General features: G+C 42.4%; 1 protein-coding gene across 1 annotated transcript in view; it reads left to right on the forward strand.

The window, feature by feature from the left end:
* LOC109453648 (treslin-like) overlaps positions 1–20,322 on the forward strand; it is a 162,508-nt gene that overhangs the window by 124,525 nt on the left and 17,661 nt on the right. Inside the window, exons 31-34 of the mRNA XM_088789403.1 lie at positions 2,342–2,397; positions 2,992–3,126; positions 7,419–8,457; positions 18,877–18,954. The gene's annotated coding sequence lies outside the window, so the exon portion shown is untranslated. The remainder of the gene's footprint in view (positions 1–2,341; positions 2,398–2,991; positions 3,127–7,418; positions 8,458–18,876; positions 18,955–20,322) is intronic.

A 20,322-nucleotide genomic window follows, 5' to 3' on the forward strand; every position in this document is an offset into this window, starting at 1 on the left:
TATGATTGGCCAGTAACCTGACAAATATTTCCTTAAATGTCTGGCTCCAAAAAGGAAAACACAGAAAGGTGTTCCTATCCCTTTAAATCTTCTGATAAATGCAGGGGGGGGGGGGGAAGCGAGGGTGGAAACCAAGGGAAGTGCCTGCACTGGCCCCACAGGGATCCACCAGAGTAACCAAAGTGCACAACCCCAAATATGGACGACAGCTATGTGTGGTGCCAGGGTGATCACTGCGAAAGGTATATAAATGTCCGATCACTGTTGTACACCGGAAACTAACATGATGTCATAAAATACATTTAAAAAAATATATTCAGTCACAAGGTCCCCACTGTCTGCCCTACCGCCAGCCAGCTGCCCCCGGAATGTGGGCCTGTCTCCCCACAGCTGCAGTGGGGCTGAGTAGAGGGGGGTGGTAGCTGGTTGGGACCCGCCCTTCCCTCACCGAAGATCAGTGCCTCTCACTCACGAGCACGTCCCTGGTTGTTAGAACCCCTTGTATGTGCTGAATCGCTGCCCTGGTTTCTCTCCAGATTCTTGCTCTTTGGTTTCTGACAGCTTACAATTTGTCTAGGTGTGGGTCACTTTGACCCTTTCTCTGACTTGGGGCTATTGAGCTTCTTGGATGTGTCATGTCTTGCATCAAACTTGGGAGGTTTTCAGCCAGCCCATCTTCAGATACTCGTTCTGCCTCTTTCCCTCTCCTCTCTTTCCGCGACTCCCAGTGTGTGTGTCGTTACGCTGGATGGTGTCCCGTAGATATCTGAGAGTATTTTTCTTCATTCTTTTTCCTTCCTGTCCCTCAGACTGTCCTCAAATTTGTAAATTCTTCTGCCACCTCAAATCTGCTGCTGAGCCCCTGTAATGAGTTTTTCATTTTAGATATTATATATTATAGGTATCATATTTTTTAGTATGTGCTTATAATTTAGATATTTTATTTTTCAACTTTAGAGTTCTATTTGTTTTATGATTTCTGTCTCTTTATTGATATTGTCTATATGGCAGGTCTTTTAGTGCTTTAGATGTGGTTTGCTTTAGTCCTTTGGACATATTTCAAATAGCTAATTTGGTCTGGGCCTCCTCGGGGATGTTACCTATTGTCTGGTTTTATTTTTGTCTTGTGTATGGGCCATACTTTGTTTCTTTGCTGTGCTCATTGTTTTGTTGACAACTGGACCGTTTAAATAATATATATAATGAGGCAATTCTGACAATCAGACACCCAACTCCTCCTGCCAGGGTTTGTCGCTACTGCTTCCGTTTGTTTTGTGACTTTCTGGAACTAATTCTTTAAACTGTATTCCATCATCTGTAGCCCCTGAAGTCTCTGCTTGGACAGCTCAATGGTCAGCTGACAGTTGGCCAGAGGTTTCCTTAAATGCCCGGAACCATTCAGTTGCCCAGCCTTTGCGTAGGGCCCTACGTGTGTGTTGGTTCATGCCTTAAGTACTCAGCCGGGAATCTTACCAGTCTCCTTCCTCATTTCCCAGAGGCTCAAGGTCAGCCAAAGGTGACAGTGTAGACCCTTCTTGGGTCCGTCCTAGGCACACACACACCCCTAATGTACCTGGACTACCAGGTTCCCAGAAACGAATAACAGATACTCTAACAACGTCTATTGACGCAGGGTCTCTGAGGCTGTATTGTATTATATTGATTGGCCTCACGGTGACTTGTTTCTTTAGCTACAAGTGTATTTCAGATTCATGATTTTTCTGTAAGTAGAATGCCACAAATGAAATATTTTTCGCCCACTCAGTTGGGATAAACAGCAGACAAGAAGGAAAAAAGATTTTACTGAGGTAAATGGGCAGGAATTGGAAGAAAGGAGAGTGTGGCTTTGAAGAGGGGCGAGGTGAGGAGATAGTCATTGGCAGGTATGTTGAGTTAAACAATTCCTGAACTAACCGCCAGATGGCGGCCTTGGCCCAGCAGTTTACTACTTGCTGGAAGGGGTGGGATAAAGGAATAGGGAGCCAGCCCCTTTAGGGTGAGGGGGTAAGGGGAAAACAGTGAACAAATTGCTTGTTATAAAGATGGTCGTATTGGGTATTTTTAACTCTGCAGAGTCTGCATGCAGTACTAGGGTGAAATTCTCTCTCACTTCGAAGAAAAACAGGAGTATAGCCCTACTTGGGAGAAAACTTTTGTTCAGCATTTCCAAATATATACCAATGTACATGTGAAATACTAGTGCAGTGGGAGGTTGGGCATTTTTGAGCTTCATCTCTGAAACGGTTTCTCTCTACTGCCATTCAGAAGAATCAGAATAAATGATCGATGTAGGGGAAAAAAAGAATTCATTAATAATCCTTGTTCCTTTTTCTTCCTCAAGGTCCTCTGACCCTGGTCCTGATGTTGATGCTGTGGAAGAGTCCCCAGTAAAAGGAGGTAGCATCACCTATTTGTGTGTTTTTTTTGGGGGGTTGGGGTTTTTCAAGTTTTATCTGTTTTCTGTGAAAACCTTCCCGTATGGGTGTTTGCTGTCGCTCAGCATACATACCCTAAGGTAGTTCTCAGACGTGGTGACAGCTCTGGCCCTCAGTGCACAAGTAAACAGTGACTGTTGACTGGGTGTGAGCAGTGTCCTGAGAGAATTTCTGCAGAAGAAAATTTTTACATAACCCCAGAACTCAGAAATACTCTCCTAACATTTTCGCTGTAACGCTACTCTTACAGGTGGTGTTTCTAAGTTTAAAATTTTTTACAAAAGTCACTAAACTTTACACACTGTTTTGACGCTGCATCATGGCCGTTTCTGAGACGGTCTAGAGGTGACAGTCTATTGATTTCGTGGGTTTTTGCACCTCTTTGGGGCCAGTATCATCCCCCTCTTAGCTTTGTCACAACAGTTAAGTCTCACGCCATAGCTTGTCACATTTCCATCTTGTATGTAGTGTCACATACATTTTACGCATTTCACACACACATGGGAAAATGTCAGGCTTGCATGTCTCCTTGGTGACTGTGATTCTGGTTTTGTAGAAATAGGTTTGAGAAGAAGTCCTCGAATCAAGCATTTGTCATTCAGCAGGACAAATTCTGGTTGCTTCTACTCTGTGTCTCAGCAGAAGTCTCGAAGTGTGCAAAGAGTTCACTCACTCCAGCAGGACAAGTCAGGTAACATATGTGCCTACCTGTCTTCAGAAGGCACGCTAACTTGGCAGGAAGTGTTTTGGGGAAAGGGAGTATGAAATTGGACATCTTGTTTCTTGACGTTGGAGAATCAGAACGGGGATGTATACAGTGGTACCTCGGTGTTCCAACGTCTCCGTTGATGAACATTTCGGTTTACGAACACTGTAAACCCGGAAGTAAATGCTTGGGTTTTTTAACACGCCTCAGAAGTCAAACATGTCACATGGCTTCCGCTGAGTGCAGGATCCTGAAGCGTAGCTGTCGGCTGTTTTCCAACGTTTCAGAAGTCGAACGGTCTTCCAGAATGGATTACATTCGAAAACCAAGTACCACTGTATTTGAGATTCAGGGCGATTATCACGTGAACAATGCAGGCCCGTGGTCATCAGTCTTCCCTTTGGATTCTTACAACCTGTCATGCAAGAGGAATTTACCTATAGTTTCCACCATGGGTTCATAGCTCAGGTGTCCCAGGTGGTAGGTGATACCTCTTTGTGTGTCATTAATTATTTTATCCATCATTAGCTCGGATCATCAGAAATGTGTATTTACCATTACAAATTAAATTGTTTTTGTTGCCTACGTTTTCACATAGGGGTTGGGGTTAATTGCGGTCTATCTAAAATGCAATAAGGCAGCAATCGTTGAGTTGGTGACATAATTAGGTGGGAGTCCCCCCACTGTTGCTCTCAAAACTTATTGTCCTTTTTTTGTATGAATTGGCTGCGTTATTGTTGGGCGGGCAGAATTTGAAAAAGAATTAAATGTTGTCACTGTTTTTGACTTGCAGACCAAAGAGAACATTCTCCCATCCAGAGTATTCAGTCTCCTAAGAGGCTTCTTTTCGGGGCGGTATCTGACGTGACCAGTCCCTCAGAGAAGGGTTCAGCTCGAAATAAAAGGCCTTCAAGAAACACTGTGGATTCTCAGATGCCTACAGCTTATCAGGTAGAAAACGTCTACAGTGTTTAACATTGCAGTGTCAGGGAACACAGGGGCTTGGTCAAGGAAACCCACTGAGCCCAGCAGGGAAGAGAAAGCCGGTGATCTGTAGATTATAATAGAAATTTGAGGTGGTCGGGGTTGAGCCGTCTGAATGATTAGTGGGTAGATGAGGACTTACGCATGGTTTGGCTGAGGCCACGGTGGAGACAGAAATGATGACCCACGTGACCCATTAGAGACCTGGGAGTCATCCTTAATTTTTCTTTTCCCTCCCCTCCTGCGTAGCCAGCCTGCCCAACCTGCCCAGCCTGCCCATTTTGTCTACAAACTACATCTCATACCCAGGTCTCGTCCCCCATCCGTGCAGTTCCTGCCCTAGTTCACTTCTGCCTGGAACATTTCAACCACTTTTTCCCTTTTCAATTCATCCTGCCCCCAGAGGTCAGAGTGAGCTTTGTGACCACATCAGATGCTCCTCTGACCACATCACTGCTTAACGCTATGCAGACTCTTCATCTGTGAAATCAGGGTTGGCTAAGTTTTACTAACATGGAACCCTGTGCTCAAAAAGAATGACGTTTTATTGGAAACAACCGCTTAGAAGTTGGGGGAGGCGGCAGAGCTGTGGAGGCTGTGAACCACAAATCTTCAGTCTGGCTTCATTCAGGCAAAGGCCTCCGTCCTCCTTCCCTCAGCTCATACTCCACATGGGGTCGGGGGGGTGGGCACTGAAAAAACAAAAGCAGCAATGGTTTTCCTCCCACTTACTGTGTTAATCAAATTAAGAGAGACAGATTTTAACAGAGGAAAAATCCAATACATGTAGATGGGGGATTCACATGAGCATGAAAATGCCAACATTGAGTATAAATGACATGTTGAACAATGCAGCAGGGGAACCCGGATTTCAGAAGTGAGAAGAGAATGGGAGACTCATAAGTAATTGAGGAAGAGTGTTAGCAAACGGCAGGCATCTCAGAAATAATGGGACACAGCTGGTATCTAACTGACGGGGCTCTGCTTGACAGCTTTCCATCTAGCACACTGACTCACATTAGGTGAACTTGTTAAGATTTCTTTCCTGGAGGTTTTTGATTTGAATCTGTTAGGCAGGAAATGGGGAGGGTCAAAGTTTCTTTCTATATATCCATCTTAAAATAAAAATTTCAAAAGGCAAAACTTTGGTCGCCCTCAGTGCCTCCTTTGAAACTTTAAAGCTTCACATTCCAGAAGCTGAGTTGGTACATTGCTCCATAGTTCACTGAGCCAATCATTTCATCCTGAGAATCAGTCACTTTAAACAGTTGATTCTCATTTCCAGTGGGGTCCTCAAGTGAGGTCTCTATTGGGAGGGTTGCATCCAAATTCCAGAAATTCGAACAATGTAGGATATACATGTTTATATACATGTTTATCAACCATACATAAGAACGTCCACTTGCGCCACCCACACCACTTCCGCCACACATGGTAGCCCACTTCCGCCACGCATACCACTTTCCGCCACACCTTTCTTCACTTCAGCCACACCTTTCGTCGATTATGCATTCGTGTGGGGAGAAGCTGCACACAGCAAGAAGGCACCCAGGAGTCGGGGGCAGCTGGGAGGGAGGCCTGCTCTGCAGGGAGTCACAACGGTGCAACATCCATGCAAGCAGAGTCCATTGTCCAGTTTAAGATATGACGATGGGTGTCAGGACGGGAAAGCTTCCTGCCAGCACATGCTTCGCCCAGGAGACCGTGGAAGGAAGCTGGGCCCGAAGTGGCAGGGCCTCAGGCTGACTCTGTCATCAAGTGTGGAATGAACAGCAGCTGACACTGCTTAAAAACAAAAGCGCTGATGATGTGGGTTGTGCTTACATATTTTGGATATTGGCCACTTATGGGATGTATCATTGGTGAGTATTTTCTCCCATTCAGTAGCAGGTCTTTTCATTCACTGACCCATCCTTCACTTTTACTGTGGGAAAGCTTTTCGGTTTGATGTAGCCCCATTTGTTTATATTTTTCTTTTCTTTCCCTTGCCCGAGGATATAGATCAGGAAAAAAATATGACTAAGAGCAACGTCACAGAGTTTACATCTAGGTTCCAGGTCTCACAATTAAGTCTTTAATCCATTTTGAGTTTATTCTTGTATGTAGTGTAAGAAAACGGTCTAGTTTCATTCATGTATCGGCCCGGTTTTGCCGACACCAGTTATTGAAGAGACTGTGTTTACCCAAGTGTAGGCTCTTGCCTCCTTTATCATTGATTAGTGGACCATATAGGGGTGGGTTTATTTCTGGGCTCTCTATTCTAGTCCATTGATCTATGTGTCTGTTTTTATGTCAGTGCCATGCTGTTTTGGTTACTGTAGCCTTGTAGTATAGTTTGATACCGTGGGACGTGATACCTCCAACTTTATTCTTGTTTCTCAAGATTGCTTTGGTACTTGTGGTCTGTTGTGGTTCCACATAAATTTTAGGATTATTTGTTCTATTTCTGTGAGAAAAAGTCAGTGGTATTTTGATAGAGATAGCATTGAATCTGTAGATTGCTTTGGGTGGTATGGATATTTTAACTATATTAATTCTCCCTATCCACGAGCGTGGTGTATGCTTCCATATATTTGGGTCCTCTTCAATTTCTGTCTTCAGTGTCTGAGAATTTTCTGAGTACATATCTTTTACCTCATTGGTTAAATTTCTTCCTAGTTACTTTCCTCTTTTTGATGCCATTGTAAATGGTATTGTTTTCTTAATTTCTCTTTCTGAGTTCATTTTGGGTGTATAAAAGTGCAACGAATTTCTGAATATTCTGTATCCAGTTAGTTTGCTGAATTCATATCTGAGTACTAAAAAGGTTTTTTTGTGTGTGGATTTTTTGGAGTTCTCACTATATATTATCATATCATCTGCAAATAATTACAGGTTGAACAGACTTATTGGGGGATTACTTTGTAAGGTGTATAAATGTGTAATCAGTATGTTTTACAACTATAACTAATATGTATGTCAACTGTAGTTGAAAAATAAATGTTGTTTAAAAAAAAAAAAAAAAAAACAGAAAGATAAAAGGAAAACCTAAAGAAGTTAAAGGAGGTAACTAGTGTGTCCCCACCATATATGTCACTCACTGGGAGGTGCTCGGTGGGTCTGAGATTCTAACTTGGATCTTTCTGAGCAGCAGACCCACTGTCTTTCCATTTGAGCAACGGAGCCCAGGGGGAACCTGGCAGTTGCAGAAGTAGCCCCATCACAATTAGCTAAATCTGAAGGGGTGTTTGCTTGCATTCATTCATTTATATTAATAAGATGGGGGCTCTGATTTTTTTCTTTTCAATTCCTAGAACATGCTGACGTTTTACAATTGTAACCTACACAAAAAACGCTCCTGACTTTTCAGCCTAGGATAAGATGAATGGGTGAGAAAGAATTCTGTCTGCCCTGGCAAGTCTTCGAAATAAATCTCTAAGTTCGGGTTTGCTTTTAAATTTCTCTGTGTAGCCACTTGAGAAAAGAGACAGTATTTTTTTCTTCTTTGCTTGTTAAAAGAAAGCTGGTCTAGATGGGCACTGTTGGGGTCCATGACATTTTAGCCGGCGTGATTTTTCAGCAGGGCTTCCTTTGTGCAACAATAAGCCTGCTCTTTTCATATCGCCACGTGTGGATTAGATCAAACTTCACACAAACCCGGAATGTCAGTTTGGATGCTGTGGAATGGAGCGTCTGCATTTCACCCTGGAGCACATCGATGAGTATGCATCTTCCAAGGCCTCCACTGCCTCTCGAACCCCCACAATTGCCTGCCTCACTGCCCCTTCGTCTCTTCTTCCTGACTCAGCATTTTCCGGATGTTAGGGGATCCAGTTTGCATAGGAGCTAAGAATCGTGAGGGCCTGCGTGAGCAGTCTGTGAGGAAGCCAGCCCACAAACCTCACGAGGTCGCCAGCTCAGGCTGAACCTACCTTCCGACCTGTGTGCTTCAAGCCGCCCACCCTGTCTCGCCCTGGCCGCGGCCATTTCGTCTTCTCTGTATCCTTGATTCTCCTTGATGACATGAGCAGGTCCTCAATCTGCCCCCCTTCCTGTTGCCCCATTTCCCTCCTCCTCAGACAGTCTTATGGTATCAGCCCCCATCCAGCTTTATGGAACTTGCAGCTGGCAGGAGGGTGGAGATTGGGCTGCTTTCAGCCATCCTGTGCTAACCTGCCAAAATAAACACTGGTTGAATGAACAAACACGCGATGGAATGAACGCCCCCTTCTCTGATGGTCCACTCACCTGAGTCTTTATGTCCAATTCCAGATGTTTCTCGAGGCCTGGGAAGCATGTCCGTTCGGGGTGAGCTGGACGCTGGGTGACTGCTGCGTCTGCGCTCTCCCTGTTGTGAGTATTTGAAACTTTGTTCATCTGTGTTTCCTGTATCTTGGAGGCCTGAGCTTCCAAATGAAGCCTTAGAGAATGACAAACCACTTTTCTTTTTGGGCAAGAAGGGCCCCTCAACCCCAGGAAAGAACGGATTGAATGTTTCTAGACTCCATAAATATGGCCTTATTCTACTTGAATCACTGAAACCTAATTCCGATGGATTTCGCGGAACTCCTAAAGGCCGCTGCTCTGGTTCCTCGCCATTAAGAGACACACTCAGGGCTACCCCCCCGCCCCTGCAACCCCCAGATTGCTCACAGGAGACCACAAGAGAAGCTGTTATGAAAGGCTGGCAGGGAGGGCAGGACATTGAGTAAGAGACATCCTACAGGCCTGGGTTGGAATCCGGTTCTGCTCTCAGTTAGCTACGTGAGATTCGGGCTAAGTTATCACATCTTTGAGAAAACGCATTTTCTCATCTGAATGTGGTGACCCAAATTCCTTGCCTCTGGCCTTGTTGAGCGAGGATTAAATGGTCTGGCAGATGAGAAGGTTTCTCACATCATGCCTGGCATTCAAGCCACATACCTTCTCTCCTGCTACCTCCCAGAGCTCTTAGATTTGGTTTCCAGAGCTGTGGACACCTGCACACTCTCTCTGAGTCAAACTTGAGATATTGAGCTTTGTTTTCTCCAGTTCTTTAAAACCCGTATGTCAACACCTAAGACATTCCTAGGAAGGTCTTCCAAAGCAGATTAAGAGTGCACAAAAATTTGCCCAGGCCGGAGGCTACAGCACAGAAAGGAAGCCTGTTCTGCTAACTTCCAGAACGCCCTGGCCCGTCTTACTTACCACCGCAGACCCAACAGGGGCAGCATCTCTCTAGTGTTAAGGTGATGGGATGCCCGCTCATCACGCCAGGGGTTTCAGCGAGGCCCTCCTTCTTAGGGAGAAGAGATGGAGCTCGTGTGTGCAGATCCAGGGCAAGAACTTGTAAAGACGAGAGGGTGATGGTGTGATACGTGCTGGCAGGATTTCCCCCTATAACACGCAGTCGCATACCGGCATACGTGAAATGGCCTAGGTTTGAAGTATGGCGAACGCTGTAGAGGGCGTATCATGCACAAAGTGCCACAGTAGCAGCTGGAATACTGGCTCTTCTACACGTGAACTGGGTAATCTTGGGCCATTTTAGTTCATCTGTTAGAGGGTCACATTTTTCACCCGTAAAGTATGTATGAAAAGACAGGCTCAGAGACTTCCAGAAAAATGGCGGCGTGAGGTGAGCCTCTGTAAAGCTCCCCTGGAATTTACAAAGAATCGAACAACAAAAACTCCACAAAGGACTCCCTGCGCAGCAGACAGGCAAGACGAAGAGGCCCACTACCGACTGAAATCACCTACAGGTGGGAGATTCGCGCGAGTGGAGGGAGGAGGAAAGGGAGAAGTGCGCGGAGACGGAGCCGCGGGGGCGCAGGACGCAGACCCAGCTCAGTGCGCCGAGCTCGCTGCTTCCCGGAACCACCGCAGCGGCGGGAGAGGGAAGAACTCGGACTGCTAGGGCTCCGCCAGGGCTCCACAGGGCTGAGGGGACAGCATATAACACGGCTGAACCCAATACTCACGGCAGAGACCTCAGAGAAAAGACTGAGGGAAAAAGGCTGAAAACGGTGGTTTAAGCCCGCACTGCAGAGCAGAGAACGGAGCCTTAGGCACTGAGACTAGCCGCCCCCTCCCTCCCCTCCCAGAGCTCGCCCCGCCCCCACCTGCCCGGTGCTAGAAGCGGAACAGCAGCAGTGTCAGATCAAAACAACAGAAAATTTGCTATTTTGAGAACTGTGGACCGCAGACACAAATTCACAGCCCAACTAGTTCCGGCAAAGGGGAGGGAGCTGTGGAAGCAGGACCGGCTGTGGAGGTGGTCACTGCCATTTCTCTGGGCCACCTCTCACAACTTACCCCGCCCCTGACCCCACCTATCTGGGCAGATCCCTGCAGGAGTAAACAGAACTGCTGAAACATACGGGCTCTGAATCAGGAGCTGGAAGAGCTTTGGAACATCAAAAGCTCTCCGCATACCCACCGGGACACTGCGCCCTGTGACTTAGACGAACTACTAACAGGAGAAGCCCGTCTCCCAGGGAATCCCCCCATTGTGTGAGAAGCTGGAATAGTGCAGAGAAAACAGCACTACCGTGTGGGAGAAGAAAAATAAATTGCAGTTGGAGAAAAAATAAAACATTCTAACAACAATTACTGGCAAACAAAAGAAAGACCGCTTTCTATCAACCTGTTGCAGAAGTCACTCCGGTAGATGTCTAGGAAGAGAAATAGTAAACCAGTAATCGCCATGAATAACCAAGGCAGCAAGATAGCTCAGAAAGAAAGTGAGAAATCTCCAGAGAAGGCACTTAAAGATACAGAAATATGTGACTTAAATGACAGAGAATTCAAGATTGCAGTTCTGAAAAAACTCAACGAGATACAAGAAAACACAGATAGGCAGTTAAATGAACTCAGAAACTCAATCAAAGAACAGCATGAGCATTTTACGAAAGAGATTGAAATTTTAAAAAAGAACCAAAGAGAATTTCTGGAGATTAAGAACTCAATAGAAGAAATTAAGAATGAAATAACCAGCTTAGCTAGTAGAGTTGACCAGATGGAGGAAAGAATCAGTGACATCGAAGATAGAAACCTGGAAATGACACAGATAGAAGAAGAAAGAGACTTGAGACTTAAAAGAAATGAAAGAACTCTACAAGAACTTTCTGACTCCATCAGAAAGAGCAATATAATAATAATGAGCATACCAGAAGGAGAAGAAAGAGAGAAGGGAACAGAGAATATATTCAAACAAATTGTCGATGAGAACTTCCCAAATTTGTGGACAGAACTGGACCCTCGAATCCAAGAAGCAAATAGAACACCTAGTTACCTCAATCCCAACAGGCCTTCTCCAAGGCACATTGTATTGAAGCTGTCTAAAATCAACGACAAAGAAAGAATCCTCAAGGCAGCCAGGGAAAAGAAGACGGTAACTTACAAAGGAAAGCCCATTAGATTATCATCAGATTTTTCAGCAGAAACTCTACAAGCCAGGAGGGAGTGGAACCAAATATTCAAACTATTGAAAGAGAGAAATCATGAACCAAGAATAATATACCGAGCAAAGATATCCTTTAGATATGAAGGAGGAATAAAGACCTTTCCAGACATACAGAAGCTGAGGGAATTTTCTAATACACGACCTGCACTACAAGAAATACTAAAGGAGGCTATTCGACCACCATCAACAGGGACAATTTGTGGCAACCAAAACTCAAAAAGGGGGAGAGTAAAGGCCTGAACCGGAATATGGGAATGGAGAAAGTAAGCGTGCTGAAGAAAATGGAATACTCTAAATATCAAACTTTCTTTTACATAAACTTAAGGGTAACCACTCAAAAAAAATCCAGAACTGAAATATATACTGAAATAAAAGAAGAAACAGAGGGAAACATCATAGAATACCACCACACAGAAATAACAGACAACAACAAAAAGGCAAAGAAACAATGGAGACACAACCTTACCAGAAAACTAAAGATAGAATGACAGGAAATCCTCACATATCAATAATCATCCTAAATGTAAATGGACTGAACTCACCAATAAAAAGGCACAGAGTAGCAGATTGGATCAAAAAACTAAACCCAACCATATGCTGTCTCCAAGAGACACATCTCAGCTACAAGGACAAGCATAGACTCAAAGTGAAAGGGTGGAAATTGACACTCCAAGCTAATGGTGCCCAGAGAAAATCGGGTGTAGCCATAATGATATCAGATGAAACAGACTTCAAGGTGAAAAAGATAACAAGAGACAAAGATGGACATTTCATAATGGTGAAGGGGACTGTACAACAAGAAGACATAACAGTCATCAATATTTATGCCCCCAATCAGGGAGCACCGAAATATACCAAGCAACTACTAACAGAACTAAAGGGAGAAATTGACCAAAACACAATTATACTAGGGGACTTAAATACATCATTGACAGCTATGGATAGATCATCCAAACAGAAAATAAATAACGAAATAGTAGCCCTAAATGACATATTAGATGAAATGGACATAATTGACATTTATAGAGCACTTCATCCTAAAACATCAGACTATACATTCTTTTCTAGTGTACATGGAACATTCTCAAGGATAGACCATATATTGGGACATAAAATCAGTCTCAACAAACTTAAGAAGATTGAAATCATACCATGCATATTCTCTGATCACCACGCTTTGAAATTGGATATCAACTGCAAAAAGAAAGCGGGAAAAAACACATATACATGGAGATTAAACAACATACTTTTAAAGAAGGACTGGGTCAAAGAAGAAGTTAGAGGAGAGATTAAAAGATACATAGAAACAAATGACAATGAAAATACATCCTACCAAAATTTTTGGGATGCAGTGAAAGCAGTTTTAAGAGGGAAATTTATCTCATTACAGGCCTATCTCAAGAAACAAGAAAACTCCCAAATAAATAACCTCATGTTACATCTTAAAGAACTAGAAAAAGAAGAACAAGTAAAACCCAAGGTCAGCAGAAGAAAGGAAATAACAAAAATTAGAGCAGAACTAAATGAAATAGAGAACAAAAAGACAATAGAAAAAATTAATGTGACAAAGAGCTTGTTCTTTGAAAAGATTAACAAAATTGACAAACCCTTGGCTAGACTTACTAAGATAAAAAGAGAGAAGACACTGATTAACAAAATCAGAAACGTAAAAGGGGAAGTTATCACGGACACCACAGAAATACAAAGGATCATCCAAGAATACTATGAAGGACTATATGCCACCAAATTCAACAACCTAGAAGAAATGGACAAGTTCTTAGAAACATAGAGCCTTCCAAGGCTGAACCATGAAGAACTGGAAAATCTAAACAGACCGATCACCAGTAACGAAATTGAATCAGTCATCCAAAACCTTCCCAAAAGCAAAAGTCCGGGACCAGGTGGCTTCACTAGTGAATTCTACCAAACCTTCAAAGAGGATCTAATACCAATCCTGCTCAAACTCTTCCAAAAAACTGAAGAAGAGACAGTACTCCCTAACTCATTCTATGAGGCCTACATTACCCTGATACCAAAACCTGGTAAGGACAGCACAAAAAAAGAAAACTACAGACCAATATCTCTGATGAATACCGATGCAAAAATCCTAAATAAAATTCTAGCAAATCGAATACAACAATGCATTAAAAAGATTATTCATCACGACCAAGTGGGGTTCATCCCCGGGGCACAAGGATGGTTCAACATACGCAAATCCATCAATGTGATACATCACATAAACAAAATAAAGGACAAAAATCATATGATTATATCAATTGATGCAGAAAAAGCATTTGACAAGATACAACATCCATTTATGATTAAAACACTTAATAAAATGGGTATAGAAGGAAAATACCTTAACATAATAAAGGCCATATATGACAAGACCTCTGCTAATCTCATAATTAATGGAGAAAAACTGAAGCCCTTTGCTCTACGTTCAGGAACACGACAAGGCTGTCCTCTATCACCTCTGCTTTTCAGCAAGTGTTGGAAGTCCTTGCCAGAGCAATCAGGCAAGAGAAAGAAATAAAAGGCATCCAAATTGGGAATGAAGAAGTTAAATTATCACTCTTTGCAGGTGACATGATGCTATATATAGAAAACCGTAAAGACTCCACCAAAAAGCTATTAGAAACAATCAACGAATACAGTAAAGTTGCCGGCTACAAAATCAATGTACAAAAGTCCATTGCCTTCCTATATACTAACAATGAAATCTCAGAAAAAGAAATACAAAAAACAATTCCTTTTGCAATTGCAGCAAAAAGAATAAAATACCTAGGAATAAACTTAACCAAGGATGTGAAAGACCTATATGCTGAAAACTATAAGACATTTTTGAAAGAAATTGAAGAAGACACAAAGAAATGGAAAGACATTCCATGCTCATGGATTGGAAGAATCAACATAGTTAAAATGGCCATATTACCCAAAGCAATATACAGATTCAATGCAATCCCCATCAAAATCCCAATGGCATATTTTAAAGAAATAGAACAAAAAATCATCAGATTTGTTTGGAACCACAAAAGACCCCGAATAGCCAAAGCAATCTTAAGAAAAAAGAACAATAATGGAGGTATCACACTTCCTGACTTTGGCTTGTACTACAGGGCTACAATAATCAAAACAGCATGGTATTGGCAGAAAAACAGACACATAGACCAATGGAATAGAATTGAGAACCCAGAAATAAAACCACATAAATATGGACAGATAATTTTTGACAAAGAAGCTGAAAACATACAATGGAGCAAAGACAGCCTCTTCAATAAATGGTGCTGGGAGAATTGGATAGCCACGTGCAAAAGAATGAAACTGGACTGCTGTTTGTCACCATGTACCAAAGTTAATTCAAAATGGATCAAAGACTTAAGCATAAGACCTGACACAATAAACTGCATAGAAGAAAACATAGGTACTAAACTTATGGACCTTGGGTTCAAAGAGCATTTTATGAACTTGACTCCAAAGGCAATGGAAGTAAAAGCTAAAATAAACGAATGGGACTATATGAAACTTAAAAGCTTCTGCACAGCAAAAGAAACCATTGACAAAATAAAGAGGCCACCAACTGAATGGGAGAAGATTTTTGCAAACAGTGCCTCCGATAAGGGGCTAATATCCAAAATTTACAAGGAACTCATGCAACTCAACAACAAAAAAACAAACAACCCAATTGAAAAATGGGCAGAGGACTTGAAGAGACATTTCTCCAAAGAGGACATACAAACGGCAAATAGACATATGAAAAAATGCTCAACATAACTAATCATCAGAGAAATGCAAATCAAAACCACAATGAGATATCACCTCACCCCAGTCAGAATGGCGATCATCAACAAGACAAATAACAAATGTTGGAGAGGCCGTGGAGAAAAAGGAACCCTCATACACTCTTGGTGGGAATGCAGACTGGTGCAGCCGTTATGGAAGGCGGTGTGGAGGTTCCTCAAAGAATTACGAATAGAATTGCCATATGACCCAGCAATCCCTCTCCTGGGTATCTACCCAAAAAATCTGAAAACATTTAGAGATAAAGACACATGTGCTCCAATGTTCATTGCAGCTTTGTTTCCGGTGGCCAAGACATGGAAACAACCAAAATGTCCTTCGATAGATGAATGGATAAAGAAGTTGTGGTATATATACACAATGGAATACTATTCGGCGGTAAGAAAAGGTGATACAGGAACATTTGTGACAACATGGATGGATCTTGAGAGAGTAATGCTGAGCGAAACAAGTCAGAGAGAAAAAGCAGAGAACCATGTGATTTCACTGATATGTGGTATATAAACCAAAAGCAACAAAAGAACAAGACAAACAAATGAGAAACAGAAACTCATAGACACAGACAATAGTTTAGTGGTTGCCAGAGGGTAAGGGGGGCGGGGGGTGGGGAGGTGGGAGATGAGGGTAAGGGGGATCGAATATATGGTGATGAAAGGAGAACTGACTCTGGGTGGTAAACACACAATGGGATTTATAGATGATGTAATACAGAATTGTACACCTGAAATCTATGTAATTTTACTAACAATTGTCACCCCAATAAATTTAATTAAAAAAAAAAAAAAGAAAAGACAGGCTCGGTGACTGCGAGGATTAGAAATGTGACTGGAAGTCACGGAGCTTCGTGCCTGCTCAGGTCACATCCTCAGCAGGGGTAGCTCTGGTTTTGTCTGAGGAAACTGGAATCCTTCTGCCTGTCAGACGACACTCTCGCTGCCTCGTTTGTCCTGCTGTTTCCTTTCCAGACCTAGCAGCTGTATTGGGGCACAAAGCTATGCTTTATAATTTAAAAATCTGGTCAATTAAGGTATCGAGACATGTTCTGATGAGAAATCCATTGTTTTTCCCTCCTCATTCCTAGTCTTTGGCCAGGTAAATGCGTGTTTTTCTGGTCACGGGCCACCTGGGGCTCACCAGTTCCTACGTAGAAAGTGTGTGTGTGATAGAGAGCCTCTGTTTTTGCTAAGCCAGTTAATACCAGTTTTCTGACTTTTTTCGAGGCGTAATCCCACTTTCCAGGTTATTCATGTGTTAGACAAGAGCTTGGCACATAGTCAAGCCACGTAGAGACTTCTGGTTCCCTGACTTTGTTCATGGTCAAGTTCATTAGCTCGTCCAAGACAAAGAGATTCCATAGGATTTTAGTCAGAGGTGTTGGAATCCTTGTGAGGTCGGTCACTTAGGGTGGCCTCTCGCTACTACTGGTCATAGATGAAGCCAGACTGAGAATGGACTTGCACAGAAGGCAGGAAAGAGAACGAAAGAGAAGGAGAGGGAAGGAAGGGAAAAAACAGATAAGGTCTGGAGACTGTTAGACTAAATCCCCAGAGCAAAATTTGAGACCCTGTGTCCTGCCCTACTTGATGTTTCATACTTGATTCTTTTTGCCTAAGTTGAGCAGACCTTCTGTCACTTTCATATAAAAGATGCTGGATGGCATACAAGTAGATCCAGATTTTATGTAGCCTAAATTTTATATAATTTGGGATGCCCGCTTTAAGAGAATAGTTCAACACTATAAAAAGAAAATAAGAAATAAAGTAATTATTGAGAACTGGAAAAGAAATCATGACAAATATAAATTTTTTAATTAAGTTTTTTTGGGTGACAATGGTCAGTAAAATTACTTAAGTTTCAAGTGTACAATTCTGTATTACATCATCTTCATATCACATTGTGTGCTCACCACCCAGAGTCAGTTCTCCTTCCATCACCATATATTTGATCCCCCTTTACCCTCATCTACCATCCCCTTCCCTCCTCTGGTAACTACTAAACTGTTGTCTGTGTCTATGAGTTTTTGTTTCTTTGTTTGTCTTGCTCCTTTGTTGCTTTAATTTTTCCCCCCAGGTATCAGTGAAGTCATATGGGTCTCGACTCTCTGACTTATTTTGACAAATAAGAATTTTAAAGGGCTAACAAATACCACAAACTTTATAAAATCCAAAAATAAATAAATTAAATAAATGTGTGTATGTGTGTCTGTGTGTATAATTAATTAACTGTATATATAATGCTTTAAAAAAAAACTATTTGGCTGTAGACTTTCTATTTGCCTTTTAACAAGGTAACTCTTTCTGGTGTCATTTTCCTAGAGACAGAGTAGAATTCACATTTCCTCTGATGGTTGATTGAAATTTGTTTTTGTTTTAAAATTTCAATAGCTCCACTGGACTTATTGGGGGGCTCACGTCACAGATTGTGTAGCTGCCTGACCACTGTGGTATATATACACAAATAGACACACACACACAGCTATAGATATACGTATATATTTGCATGTGTGTGTGTGTATACATTCACAGGATGTACAGTACAGTATAGGGAATATAACAGCTGTATGTGATGCTGGAGGGGTAGCAGACTGCGGGGGGGGTGGGGTGGTTATCACTTTCTGAGGGTTGTTGTAAATGTCTAATCATTATGTTGGTTTGTATATCTGAAACTAATAAAAAATTTAAAAAAACAATGTTCCTAGTGATAACACTCATGCAAACAAATTTTCAGTAGTTCAGATTTTTTTCAGATCAGAAAACCATTTTTGGTAAGGAAAACCTTGTCAAAATGTGAATCGTAAAGTTTGGCAAAACCTCTATGAGGATTGTTTCAGATATGAGCTGTAGCATTTGAGAGAATTTCAAGTTTTCTTGTATAGTGGCACCTCTCAAATATCCTTTGGCACGCTGCCACTCGCTCTTCATTTTGTCACAATTATTGTCACTGTCCTCGTTATAATGGTATAAATGAGTGTTATGTTATCTTTGTCCTTTTCCATATTTCATGTTATATTAACAAAAATATTATGTTTAAATAGTTTCCAATGTGTCCAAAAAATTCACGTCTCTTCATTAGTTGGGTTATCATATAATCCCCAGGACCTATTTTTTTAAATTGAAGTATAGCTGACACACGATATTATATTAGTTTCGGGTACGACATAGTGATTTGACATTTATAAACCTTCCAGAGCGACCACTACCATAAGTCTAGCACCCATCTGTCACCGTACAAAGTTATTATATTGTTGACTATATTCCCCGCACTGCACATTTCATGATCGTGACTTATTTTACAACTGGAGGTCTGTACCTCTTTTCCCCCGTCACCTTTTTCATCTATTCTTCCCCCTCTCCACTGGCAACCATCAGTTTGTCCTCTGTATGTGTGGGTCTGTTTCTGTTTTGTTTGTTCATTTGCTCTGCTTTTTTAGAGTCCACATGTAAATGAAATCATATGGTATAGGCATTCGTTGTTTTATTGTGCTTTGCTCTATTGTACGTCACAATTGTGTTTTCCACAAATTGCAGTCAAGACCTTCCACCAGCAAAAAGATTACAACTTGTTTTATTGTGATGGCCCAGAACCCAACTGGCAGTATCTCAGAGGTATGTCCATATTTGTCTTTCTCAGTCTTATTTCACTGAGCGCAATACCCTCTACACCCACCCATGTTGGCACAAATGGCGATTTCATTCTTTTTTATGGCTGAGTAATATTCGATTGTGTGTGTGTGTGTGTGTGTGTGTGTGTGTATACCACATTTTCTCCATTCATCTATCAGTGGACACCTAGTTTTCATATCTTGGCTACTGCAAATAATGGTTCAATTGACATAGGGGTGCATGTATCTTTTGAAATTAGTGTTTTCACTTTCTTTGGGTAAATACTCAAGAGAGGACTTGCTGGGTCATAAGGTAGTCCTATTTTGAATTCTTTGAGGACCCTCCGTACTGTCTTCCATAGTGGCGGCACCAGTCTGCAATCCCACCATCAGTGCACAAGGGTTCCCTTTTCTCCACATTCTTGCCAACAGTTGTTTGTTGATTTATTGATGACACCATTCGGACAGGGGTGAGGTGATATCTCGTTGTGGTTTTCATTTGCTTTTCCGTGGTGACTGCTGACGTGGAGCACCGTTTCATGTCAGTAGGGCCATCTGTATGTGCTCTCTGGGAATGGATTTAACAGCAGTGTTCAGACTCATTTTTGTGAAAGCAAGAGACTTTGCCTCTTTTACAATCTCAAAAGATTAGGCTTTCTTGTCTCAGTATCCCAGATAGCCCCTTATTTTCCTTTTAGACCCTGTATTATGTTCTTAGGAACCAAGTGACTTACATCTGAGACCCTGGAAATTAATGAAAGGCCTTGGATAATACAAGATCAATATGAATAATAGGGGATTTGAAGGAACTTTTTCCTAGGTCAGAGTAGGTCGCATGCCAAGAAAGATTTGTGCTGACTTAGCCCATGAGGACAAAGTGAGGGTTAGATTTTCAGTTTGGAAGTAAAATGGAGCCCAGGAAATTTAATCGGCCGTCCTCCGTGCGCTTCGCTAGTTACCAGCAATCTCGGATCTGTGTGCTTAGGAGGAAATAGGAGAGTGAGTAAACCTTGGTAATTCCCAGTTCACCCAATCAGATTATCTCCTAGTCTGCGTGCAAACTGGCAAGTGGAAGACAAACCTGTAGGGGGAGTGTCCTCCCACTGGCTTGTCCTCCAAATGGCTCCTTGGAGATGTTAACGAGCATAGACCTGCAAGGCTGGAGGTCTTCCTATGGCAGGGCCTGGCACTCCACTTGGCGAGGCTCTGTGGGGGCGCTTGTCAGGGCAGAGGCACGGAAATCGCCATCTGCTCAAGCCTCACTCAGTCCACTGGGGACGATGAGAGGATGCCACTCGTGGGGTCCCAATGGCTCATTCAACACTCAGGCATAAGGCTGCTTCCAGAAAAGCTACAGGAGACATGGGTCAGA

Source organism: Rhinolophus sinicus, chromosome 13 (assembly GCF_057876585.1).
Source record: "Rhinolophus sinicus isolate RSI-liver-muscle chromosome 13, RSI-T2T, whole genome shotgun sequence".
In the NCBI taxonomy this organism is placed as follows: Eukaryota; Metazoa; Chordata; class Mammalia; order Chiroptera; family Rhinolophidae; genus Rhinolophus; species Rhinolophus sinicus.